The sequence below is a fragment of the Cebus imitator genome, unplaced genomic scaffold, assembly GCF_001604975.1.
Source record: "Cebus imitator isolate Cc_AM_T3 unplaced genomic scaffold, Cebus_imitator-1.0 Scaffold76, whole genome shotgun sequence".
Classification (NCBI taxonomy): domain Eukaryota; kingdom Metazoa; phylum Chordata; class Mammalia; order Primates; family Cebidae; genus Cebus; species Cebus imitator.
Genome location: NW_016107391.1, coordinates 7,090,241 through 7,102,122, shown reverse-complemented (window position 1 = coordinate 7,102,122; position 11,882 = coordinate 7,090,241).

Genomic DNA, 11,882 nt, shown 5'->3' with positions numbered 1-11,882 from the left:
CTCAAGACACCTCCCTGCTGGGGTGGGGAGAGGCCGAGGGGCATGGCTGTAGGGGCTGAGGACAGGAGAGGAGGCTCTCTGAGCCCAGGACCCCGGCAGCTCCATGTGTATCTGGGTGGCCGGGGCCATGTCGTTCTGGGTGTCTGACTGCAAGCCATGTTGGCAGGGCTTGGGCTCCTGGGCCTGATGCTCAGCATGCTGTCAGCACTCAGCAAATAATAAATAATAATAATATCTCCAGCATGTTTGGGAGCTCGAGGAGGGAGGGAACACAGAAAACATGTGTTCTGTCTCATGGCGGGTGCCGGGAAGCTGAAGTCTGCTCTGCACCTCTCTTTGGCTGGAGTTTGGGGAGAGCCACACCCCCTTCTCCTAGCTGCAGCTTGGGACAGGGGAGGGCAAGCCGGGAGCTGGGGCTTGTGCCTCTGGGAATGGGGTGAGGGGGTCCTGGGGAGGGTTGCCTGGGGAGGTGTCCTTGAGCTGCCATTTAGAAAGAGTGTGGACTGTCCTCAGATGTCCTCTGGGATTTGGATAGTTGGACTTGGACTGAAATCCTGGATCTCCCCCTTCAGACAAGTCACTTCGCCTCCCTGAGCCCCTCGGCTTTCTCATTTATGAAAATGGGAGGTTATAGCAACTGCTAGAGTGAGTGCGAATGGTTAGCGCTGCTGGCGGCGTGGCTTGGGCAGCAGTGCCGCTGGTCCTTGGTGTGAGGCCTGAGCTTGATCCCGTGGAGAAAGACCATGAGGAGCAGAGCTGTGTAGGTGGCTGACACTAGCACCAGGCCTGGAGGGGCAGGAGGGGTGCGGTTCTGCACACCCTTGGTGTGCTACAAGTTGCTCCAATGCAGCTGACACCCATTACTGTTTGTTGATTGACTGTGGGACCCAGGAGCTTTCACAGAGCAGGAGATGGAGGTTGAGTGCTTAGTGCCAGAGCCCTCTGGGGACTTGGTGGCTCAGTGGGAGTCTCCTGGGTGACTCCTGCACCTGGGGGCTCAGCACCCACATCTTGGGCTGCAGCTCCTAGGCTGGGGAATGGAGCTCCTAGCTCCAGATGGGAATGCTGCTGGGCTGACAGAGCAGAGGCTTGGGACGTGCCCAGCACTGCCCTCGTGCCCCCGTCTCTCCCCGGCCTGCTTCCTTACGAGGCTGGAGAGGGGCTGGAGACTCATGGTAGGAGCACAGGTGCTGCTTTCTATCCAGTGAGGCCGAGTCTTCCCCACCTGCTCAGCCACAAAGAGCCCCAGGCAGCTCCAAGAGGGCACCTTACTGTGCTCCTGATTCTGACTCTGCGGCTTTCTCTGGGTGAGCGAGACTCGAGGAGCAGATGTGCAGAGGTCCTGGAGAGGTGGCCCCTCTTGAATGCAGAGGCCGTGGGGCCTGTGCAGCCTCCTCTGAGAGGACTGTCTCCCGTAGCCCCCTTTCCAGGGCACTGTGGCTCCCTTTCTTCACTCCTGGGTCTCCAAGTGGGTGTTGCCCCTACTTACCATGAGCCCCCTGTCTCCTGTCCTGAGGGTCTGGCTCCTCCCGGGTGGGCCAGTGAGGCCTAGACGGTCGCCTTTGCCTGGCTCAGGGCGGTGCCACAGGGGATGTGCCACTTGTCAAATGCTGTTGTTTAATTTTCTTCACTCAGACTCTGCTTGTTCCAACACCCTGCAATGACACGGGTATTAACCGAGCACCAGGGACTATAATTATCGGGGGTTGAGAGACAAGAATCTCCTGGTGGTGCAGCAGCTGCAGGCAGGAGCTGCAGCTTGATCTGTCCCCGGAGAGGAGCTGCTCCAGCCTGACTCGTGTCTGAGGAGCCGCCGGGGTTCACACCCTTCACCCCCACATTTGTCTGCAGCTCCACAGGGATTGAGCACTTTAGGGGCTGTGCTCGACCTCTGCTGGTGGGGCAGACAAGGGCTGTGATTCATATGGAGTGTGGCTGGCTTTGCTCCTGAGTGCCTGGGAAGGACAGGTCCCTCTTGTAGTCTTGCAGATGTGCAAAGGCTTCCGCCCTGAAGGGAAGAGCAGCTGTGACTGCATGAACGCCCAGGAGCGGGGCTGCAGGGTGCCTACCACCGGTCAGGGCGCTTTGCTCAGCACAGGTGCAGTGTCTTGCATTGAGTCAGGAATCATTTCCCTGGAGTCTGGTAGGACAGACCAGACGCAACAGCCAGGATTTTGGCTACAAAGTTGGGGTCAACTGGTCACATGCTATGGTTGTTTAAAAAACACCAGTGAAGGCCACCTCCAGATGTACAAACAGACATTCAGTGTCTTGGTTGATCTAGGTGGCTGGGTGCTCTCCTGGGGCTGGGTCCCCATTTTAAGAGGCACAGTATAGCCTGGTGCTGTCAGGATTGGGTACCTCGTCGTGTTGAGGGTGGTGCCCTCAGAGCTGGGGATGGTCTGGGAGGGGTTTCTTACCTGGGTTCAGGTGTGAGAAGAACACATGTGAAGAGGTGGGAGCAGATGGTTGGGCTCAGCTTTGGGGAGGAAGGTTTGGGCTCAGCTGCTGACTGTCGAATGACCTAGAATGGAGAGGGTTGGGTTGTTGGGGACTAACCCCTGGTCATCGGGGATTTTGGCAGGCAGATGTAAGGTAGCTGCTGTTGACATGTGGGGAGATGATTTCTGCCTGAGGAGGGGCTTGGGTGAGATCTCTTACCCTGAGTGAAGGGTCTCTAGCCCTAAAGGTCTCTAGCCCTGGCTCTGCCACTAACTGGCACCTGCCCTCTGGGTAGGTCTCTCCCCTCTCTGTGTCCCTGTGTGGGACAGGATCTAAGGGCCTGATTCCTCCTGGATTTTTCCCATGGATCGTATGAAGGGCATGGGGATTGGGGAGCAGATGGGGGCCTTCTGTTTGTATTGGATGCAGCCATAGGATGCAGGCACAGCAAACCAGGGTGCTGCAGAGGCATGCAGGTCGGTATTTCTGTATGGAGCACTTTCTTCTAGGGCTTCTGGTTCTCCAGTGAGGCCCTGTGGCCATAGGAATGTGACCATCCCATGCACGTCTGTGCTCTTGGGGCTGGTGTTGGGACGTAGGAATATGGGAGCCATCTGAGCTTCCTGGGCTGGGGGAGGTTGAGGCCCTCACTGGAGCCTTCTCCTGGCCCAACTCCCACGAGCAATGGCATTGGCTGAGCACACAGTAGGCCCTTCCTTGGTCAGCAGATTCAGTGGGCTCTACCAGGAGCATAGCCCCAGCTGCCAACCGAGTGACTCTATTTTCTGGGAGCCAAGGATGGGTTTCCTGAAGGTCCACCGGCCTTCTGGGCTTGCTCTAGGGCAAAGGGATGGGGTCTGGGGAGAAAGGAGAAATTGGAGCTCACCAGGAGCATCAAAGGGCTGGTGCAAGGTTTATTGGGGCCTTTACTGCCCTAGTTTTCATTATTTACACCCTGTTGGTTCTAGGAGCTCCCGTTAACCATGTAATAAATATAAAAATATTTTACAGGCCAGTGAAAATTCCACAGCAAAAATAACTCTATAAAGAGGGATTTTGCCCTGCTTTGCCCGCTGCCGAATTCTGTGTGGCATTCCTCTGAGCCTGTTGGCTGGCAGCAGGGCAATGAGGTGGCAGGATTCTCCAGTAATGGTGGGGGGCATGGGCTGGGTGTTTAATTAGCCCCTTTACCAGCCTGTGAATAAGCTGCTCCTCCTAGGCTGAGGCTGCCAGCTCTCCCAGGCGGGAGTGTGTGAGCGTGGGCTGCAGTTGGGCCTGGGTCTCAGGCTGGGCTGTGGAGGTCTGCGAACCAGAAGCAGAGAGGAAGGGCAGAGGCTGGAGCTGCTCTCCTGGCACCTCCCGGCCCTTGCTGGGCAGTATGAGGTGTGGTCAAGGGGGTGGGAAGGAAGGGTGGGAGACATTGCAGAGCAATGATTTGGAGCAAGGACTCCAGGGTCAGACTGCCAGGGTTCCAGTCCCACCTGTACCACTTAGTAGCTGTGTGACCTTGGGCAGATGACTTGCTCTTTCTGTGCCTGATTCTTCCTTTGTGAAATCCCATCTCACTTGATTGCTATAAAGTTGCTCCAACCTGGGATGATTCCTCTGCCTTGGGATTCTGGGTCCTTCTCCCACAGACTTTGACCAATCCTGTTGGCACCTCCCAGACCCCTAAACTGCTACCATTTGGAGCTGGATGATTCTAACAGACTCTCACACTGTACATGACTGGTCTCACCCCTGCTTTCTGTGCCTTTCCTGCTTCTGCTCATCCTGACTCTCAAGAGAAGCCAAGTGGGGACTGGGGAGGCCTGGGAATGGAGTGGCAAACTGTGGAGGCAGCATCTTCATCTCCTGTGGGCATGGTGGGGGAGGACTGCAGAGTGTCAGCCTGCCTATGGCCACCCCATGCAGACCAGTGGCCTTAGCACAGGCCCTTCGGTGGAAGAGTGGGGGTGCTGGTGGGGGAGGCTGATGTGAAAGCCAGCATCCACTGGCCTGGGCATGCGCCAGGCTCTGCTTTCCATACACCAACCCCAGGAGGCAGGTGCCACCATGGTTCCCATCTTAGAGATGGGTCTGCTGCTGCCAGGGAGGCCTAGCAGGCAAGTGCTGGGAATGGAGGAAGCTAGGGTGGTCTCACCACTGGGCCGCCCTGCCCACCTCCAGGTGGGGTGGAAGTTGCTGTGTTGGCAGTGCAGTGCCATGCTGCACTCCAGTGCCCTGTCCTTCCCAGCGTGGCCAGGGCTCCTTGACCCGTCTTCCCTCGGTGCTCACTCTCTTCCTTGCTTTGCTTTCCTGAAGGAAGTGCCTTGGAAAACCAGCCATGAAAGGATGTTGTTACAGAAATCTTACATCTGCTGTAAACCTATAGAGATGGCAAATCATTCCTAAATGTTGGTTCTTAATTTTAGCCACAGATTTAGTCTCCCATTAATAAAAACGAGGCTCAGAGTGAAAGTCAAAATGTGTGTTTTGAGCAGGCTGCTCTACTGCATTGCCTCTTCCTCTCTTAGAGGTGGGGTGACGGGGGACCAAGTCACAGATGAGGAAACAGAGAGGCCGAGGAGGTTATTTGATTACTAACATCGCAGTGGCAGGAGCAATGGTTTGCTGCAGTCTCTGGTGGATGGAGTGCATTTGATGGTTCTGGGGCTGCCTTGGCTCTCCCGGTGGCCTGGACCACAGGGAACAGGTTGCCAGCCCAGAGAGTTCCCCTTCCTGCCAGCATGGCTGGCAGTGTGGGTGTTGGAGTTTGGGGCACTGAGAAGTACAAGCTGTGTGGCCCTGGTAAGTCTCTGCCTCTCAGGCTCGGTGTGCCCACCACAACCTGGGGGATTTGATGGGGGTGCCCACCAGGCCCTGACCCCTGTGACAGACAGCACAGGTGCAGTTCTGGGACCTCAGCAGGCCTGGGAATGCAGAGAGGGCCTCAAGGCTGCTGGGTTGGCGGGCACATCAAAGGCGGCATGGGTGAGGGCCTCCAGTAGGGCTTTAGGAGCTGGGGGGTCTAAGTCCCCTCAACGTGGGGGTTCTCCCTTCTTTCTTCAGGGTCCTGCCATTAGTCCAGAAGGCTCTTGCTCAAATTTGCAGTTTAGGCCCTGCTGCTATCTGTCCTTGAGGCGGGCAGGTGCCAGGCCCAGCGTGTTTTGCGGGCACAGGGCAGGGGATGGTAGGACGTGTGACTGACTCTGTCTTCCTGTCCTTCTGGCCTAATCTGCTTCTTCATGGCAGGGCAGGGGCCAGGCTGGGAGAGCCTCCCCTTCGGCAGGCCCTTCTTTGACTCTTCCGGCCTGTAGAGCTCTTTCCCTTCTGCCAGCATATGCTTTTGGAGCCATCCACCCAGGTATAAAAAACCGTTTCTGCTGCTGTGAGCAAACTAGGCCAAACCCTTGAAGACTGGGATCTCTGTCTTTCCCTCTAGACCCGTGGGCTGGGAGGAGGGGGCATTATAGAGCGCTGGGGTGAACTTGCCCAAATGGAACATCCCAGTCCACAGTACAACAGCCTTTGCCCAGCCCCTCTGCCTGGAGCCAGCACACCTCGGCAGAGGCGTCTCTCTGAGGCTTGCTGCTTAACCTCTTTAGGAGTTGACCACGGGTTCTTCTCGATGTGGTTTGGGAGGGCCATGGTCCTGCTGAGGGGGCTGGGGATCCAGGGGATCAGCTTAGGGTGAGAGCCAGCCTCATCGGGTTGTGTGCTCTGCCTCACCCTGCTCAGGCTGTCAGGGGAAACAGGTGTTATCCCCTGGCCATGCTGGGCATTGGGACCTCAGCTTTTCGGAGGGGGCCTCCTGTGGCTCAGCCCCGTCCAGTGGAGAGGGTGACCATATTTCTTCCCCAACAGTCCAGTTCCCCACTGCGTTCCCAGGACAAGGTTTTGCACCCTCATCCTAGAGGATGCTGGGGCGAGGCTGTGGCCCTGCAGAGTGGAGATTTCCAGGCCAAAGCCAGTGGCTACTCTGCCCAGATGACCTGGCCCTGTCCGTGAGGAGAACGGCAGTGTGAGTGGTGGTAGCCACCTTCTGCGGCCATGCCCACCATTCAGAGAAGGCCTGTGTGGGGCAAGAATGTCACAGGAGCTGGCAGAGCTTCTTCACGTTGCTCGAAGGCCACCACTGTTGCAAGGTGTTCTGGATGGAGAGTCAGAATTTCACACAGGTCATGGCTCTGAATACCCACCAACTTCATTTGTCTCTTGTAGGGGCTGCAGAGGGGCTCTCAGCTCTGGGTGTTGCTTGCAGCAGCTCTCTGCTTTGAAGACGCAGACTTAGCCTCCCTGGCCCCGGCAGGCAGTCTTTAATCCCTCCTTTGTGTCGTCACTGGTTGGGGTGAGAGTTCATGAAGGAAGAGAGTACGCGGGCTATGTAATTAAGTCGCATGCTTGGCACAGAGACCTGGTTTTAATGCACGTATCTCATTTGCTGGCTTTTCCAGGCCTTTGTCCCCAGCTGGGGCCTGTGGACTAATTACAAGGTGTGGGGCTCTGCGGTGGTTCAGTAGCCCGGCTGGTGGTGCTGAGTTGTACCTGCTCTCAGGCTCTGTGCTGGGTGTGCTGCAAGGGGACGTTGCCAACCTTCTGGAGGTGGCCTCAGTGATAGCTCTGTGATGACCGGGCCATCGTTAGGGGAGGTGTCTGACTCCTCCCAAGCACTGTCACGTTGGGCTGGCTTCTGAGGTGGGCTGCAGCAACCCATGGAGAAGAAAAAAGGGCAGAATGGGGAATGGAGCTCCCCCGGGCTCTGCAGTAGGGGTGAGGAAGCACATTTGGGAGGTGCACTCTCTCCGTTGGTCGTGTTGTGCTTCCCAGAAGCGCTGGGAAGCTCTTGCTGTTAAACACACCTGCTGAGCCTCTCTGTTTGGGGCTTTGTGGTCCCGCTCCTGCTCCTGCTCTTTGGACTGTGGAGGGGACTCTGTTTTTCCCCAGAGGCAGTTACAGAGGTTGCACGTGAGACTCACCCTCAACAGCACATCATGGACGAGGAGCCCACCACGTCCAAGCCCTAGCTGTGTGCCTTACAGTAATGAAGCGCAGACCCCTACCAGCTCTATGGATGGGTGTGGATATGCTGCCCACATTTGTCACATGCAGGGAGCCCCAGTGTGTGAGCATACAGTGCAACAAGAGCAGCTCTGGGGGGCCTGACTTTGGTTCTTAGTGAGAATGTTTGTCACCACATGTATTGCACTTCATGTCGCCTGCTGTTTTACTTGCCTTAGATTTAGCATAGGTTTGAGGGGCTGGTTTGCCTGACTCATTTCTTCAGAAATAGCATCCACCCACCTGGCGCAGTAGCCTCACACCCGTAATCTCAGCAGTTTTAGAGGCCGAGGCAGACGAATCATGAGGTCAGGAGTTGGAGACCAGACTGGCCAACATGGTAAAACTCTGTCTCTACTAAAAATACAAAAAATTAGCTGGGCATGGTGGTGGGCACCTGTAATGCCAGCTACTCAGGAGGCCGAGTCAGGAGAATCGCTTGAACCCAGGAAGCGGAGGTTTAGGTGAGCCGAGATCACACCACTGCACTCCAGCCTGGGTGACAGAGTGAGACTCTGTCAAAAAAACAAAAACAAAAACATCCACCACATTTTGAATAATTTTTTTTCCTCTGAGTTGCCCCCAGTAAACAGGAGGTATTCAGTGTGCCTGGAGTGGAGGAAGCTAGTAAATGCTCATGGAGTTGCCAATAACAACTTTGCCATTGGCGTTTCCCCTCCAGAAAAGTGGTGGAGTAAATAATAGCGAATGTTACTGAGAGCCAGACTGCGCCAGGCTCTCTTCTGGGCCCTTGATGTGTATTATTTTAATCATCAGTCAACATCTTGAGGTAGGGGGTATTAGGGAACCTGTTTAAAGGTGAGGAAACTGAGGCACAGAGAGGGTTACGTGTCTCATATCACACAGCGAGGAGGTGATGGTCCAGGATTGGGAAGGGGGCTGTCAGCTGCCAGACCTTCTCCTGTCTCCACCAGGAAGGGCTGACCAGCATCCTCACCTGGGGACCTTGGTTACACAGAGGGAGTGTGCAGGGGCAGACTCTGGCCCCCTTGGCCAGGATGGGTGTTGTGGCTCCAGTGAGGGAAGCCCAAGCCGAGTCCTCTCTACCCTGTAATCCAACTGACCACCAGGCCCAGCTTTCCTTCCCTGTCCCCTGGCTGCATGCCTTCAGCAATATCAGGTGCAGCAGGACTTCGAGGAAGCCTTGAGAGTGGAGACTAACTCTGTTTTAAAACTGTGAGCTCCCAACCTCAATCCAGCAAGGGTGCAGTTGGACCTCCAATGTGCAGAAGGTATCCCTGTTTACGGGCCAGTGAGCTGTCCCCATGCCAGATGACAGGCACTGGCAGTGTTGTGGGGAGGCCCTGTGACCTGTCAGTCACACAGTGGGCTACTGCATGTGTCTCAGAGAAGAGCTGCCACGGACACAGGGCAGGCCCCACCAGAGAGCCACGTGAGTTCTGGGTCCCACATGGGTGAGGTGAGCGCCTCTGCTGAAGCAGGCAGGCTCTGGGATCTGTGGTCTGTATGGGGACCCTGGCCTCACTGAGCCAGGTACGAGATCTTTTTCCAGCTGTCTGCCCCACAGGACCCAGCCCAGGGCTGCCGTGGGGCCTCAGTGGATGCTTATTCCAAATGCTTATTTTGGAGTTCAATGAAAAACAAATGGTGGACCACCCTGCTCTTGCACAGTGGCCAAATTCTCAGTGCCCTTTGCTGGGCAGGCCCCCTTCATCCTCACAATGGCCCAGCAAGAGCACTCCACCTCACTCATCCTTACCAGCCTACTCTGTCCTTCTGGCCTCTGTACCTGTGCACATATGGTTCTCTTTGCCTGGCCTGTCTCTGTACCCCCAGCCCTTGGCCTGGCCTGCCTAAACCTACTTGGCCTTCAGCTGCTCACAACAGGATGTCTCTCCTTCAGGGGTTTTCTCTGATCCCCACAAGCCTGGAGCAGGGTGAGAGGGGTCTCAAGGAAGCAATGATCACACTGTGCAAAATGGGCAAACAGGCAGTTCCACCTCCCTCAGCGACGAGGACTGTCTTGTCCTTACTGTCATGTCCCCAGCATGTCATATGATGATAATGAGTGACAGCAACAATAATGATGACAAGAAGTGCTCAGTAAACATCAGCCTGTGCCGGCACTGTGCGCAGCATTTGGCAGATGTTTACTTATTTACTTCTCGCATCAGCCCTGCGAGGCAGCTACTCTTCTTCTTGCCATCTGGCATGTGGAACACAGGCATAAAGTGTCTAGCCTGCCACATACTAGCAAGCGGAGGGCCTGGGACCTGAGCCCCGGCATTCTGTGCGGGCTACCCTTACGCTAGCCCAAACTGCATCTCCTGGGTGCTCCAGAGTATGTCATCTGTATCTACTCATATCTAGTCATTTTGTCTTTTTGTCCCCCTCTTCACATGAGGGCCAAGGCTAAAGGGGGAAAGGCTTGGCTAAGGGCACATGATGGTAGGAACAGTGGGGGTCTCCAGCCTGCATTGGACCACATGCTCTTTGAAGGTGGGGACTTGGACCACTTTGTCCTTCTATGTGTCACTGGCTTTTGGCCTGGAGCCTGGGACATAGAAGGTGCTCATTCCCTGTCCATGACATCCAGGAGTTTTCCATTTCCCTGGCAGTGACATCCCTAAATCTCACACCAGGAACACCTGCAGAGAGGTGTGTGAGGTGATGGCTGTGGGGGGTGGGCTTGGCAGGCAGGGACAGCAGTATGGGAGTGTGAGGCAGAGGGAGGACCACTGTGGGATACACCCATGATCCTGTCATTGGCCTCCTGGGGGTGACTCTGCCCCTCAGATGGGGCCCTGAATTCACCTTGGTCTGAGAGCATGCTGTCTGGGAACACCTGCAGGGATCTGGGGCTGGAGACTTCCAGGCAGCCCCCCACAGAAAAGGAGGTGCCTGTCTCCGAAGGTGAGGCTTTGTTTTCCCTGCACCCTGGAGTGAGCTCCTCCTCTGCTGAGCAAACATGGGCTCTGTAGGTGGTAGCACGGTGGTATGGCCTTTTGTTGGGCACACCTGGCTCAAACATCTCGCGGGCTGGGAGTGACTCCGTCAGTCCCTCCTCTCTGCATAGCAGCACGGAGTTGTTCCGAACATTCTCGTTTGGACTCTGACAGCTGTGTCAGCTGCTGGCCTCACTCACAGGCAAAAGGCACGTCGAAAGTAAGGTTTAAACCTGTTGCTTGCTGCCGCCTTCCTGCCTGGCTGGGTCCCGCTGCCCTGGCCCCAGCTGCATGTCTGTCCTCTGCCTGCCTTAGTGCCAACATCCAAGGCCCAGCTCACCATGTTTCCCCACAGCCCCTAGACACAAAATAACACCTCGTACTCCACACACTGTCCTCCAGAGCCTTTTATAAACAGGCGTTAAAGAATTAGAATCACCGGGTTAAGTCAGTAATAGCAGCTGCCCTGGGTGGCGCGGGGAGGCACACTGACCGCAGCGAGCTTGGACCGCCTCATCGTTTGTGCCCAGGTCAGCAGCAAGCCAGAAAAAGGGTAGATCAAAGGTTGCTTTCATTGGCCCTTGAGCCCAGAATTGCAAAATCCATAATTGAGCTGTTCAATAAAATTATTTTCAATAATTCTCTTTTGGGCTAATAAGTCACGTCATCTTCTGAAAACTCAAGCCTCGTTCACCTTAGGCTTGTTATTATAATAATTGGAGGTATTGCCTCCCCTTTGTAAACTAGCAGCACAATGGCTGCTAAATAGAAAAGAGAACTGTAATTTATTTTAAGATTCAGGGATTTTGTATTTGCAAATAGGCAGCAATTATGAAATGAATACTGTAATTATAACCACTATGGAAAGATGAATGAGGTGGTAACTAGCTGAGATGTGTTTTCTGGTTAGAAAATATATTATCTCAGTTCTGAGCAAACTCTGCTGGGCTTCCTGTCCCTGGGTTTTTGGGCGCTGAATCAGAGAGTGATTAAAAGCCTGGGAAACCTCCCTCTCCCCTGATTTGCTGAGGGAGCAATGCTGGCCTTTCTCAGATGAGTGGTGTGTTCTCTTAGAAGTCAAACTGGCCGAGGGGTTCAGGCAGGAAGACTTATGGCCAAAGCCAGAGAGGGGAAGTTGCCCGCTCTGCCCTCCTCTTCTTTTGTCACTGGTGACAGGGGTGTGTGGCCTGTCCCTGGCCGCGTCGAGCTGGCTGAGCTGTGTCCTTGAGCTGTGCAGAGCTGCCCCTCATTTGGTGTCTTCCCTGGGTTCTGCCAGATCAGACCCCTTGCTGGAGATTCATGCCCCAGAAAGTATGACCCTTCCTCCTTATTTCCCTTTTGGGGACATAATCTGGAACCCATGATTAGATCCCTCAAAATCCTAAACTCAAGGATTTTGAGTTTAGGATAAAATACATCAGATAAAATACATCTTTATCTGGTGATGTATTTTTCCAAGAAACATTTCTAATG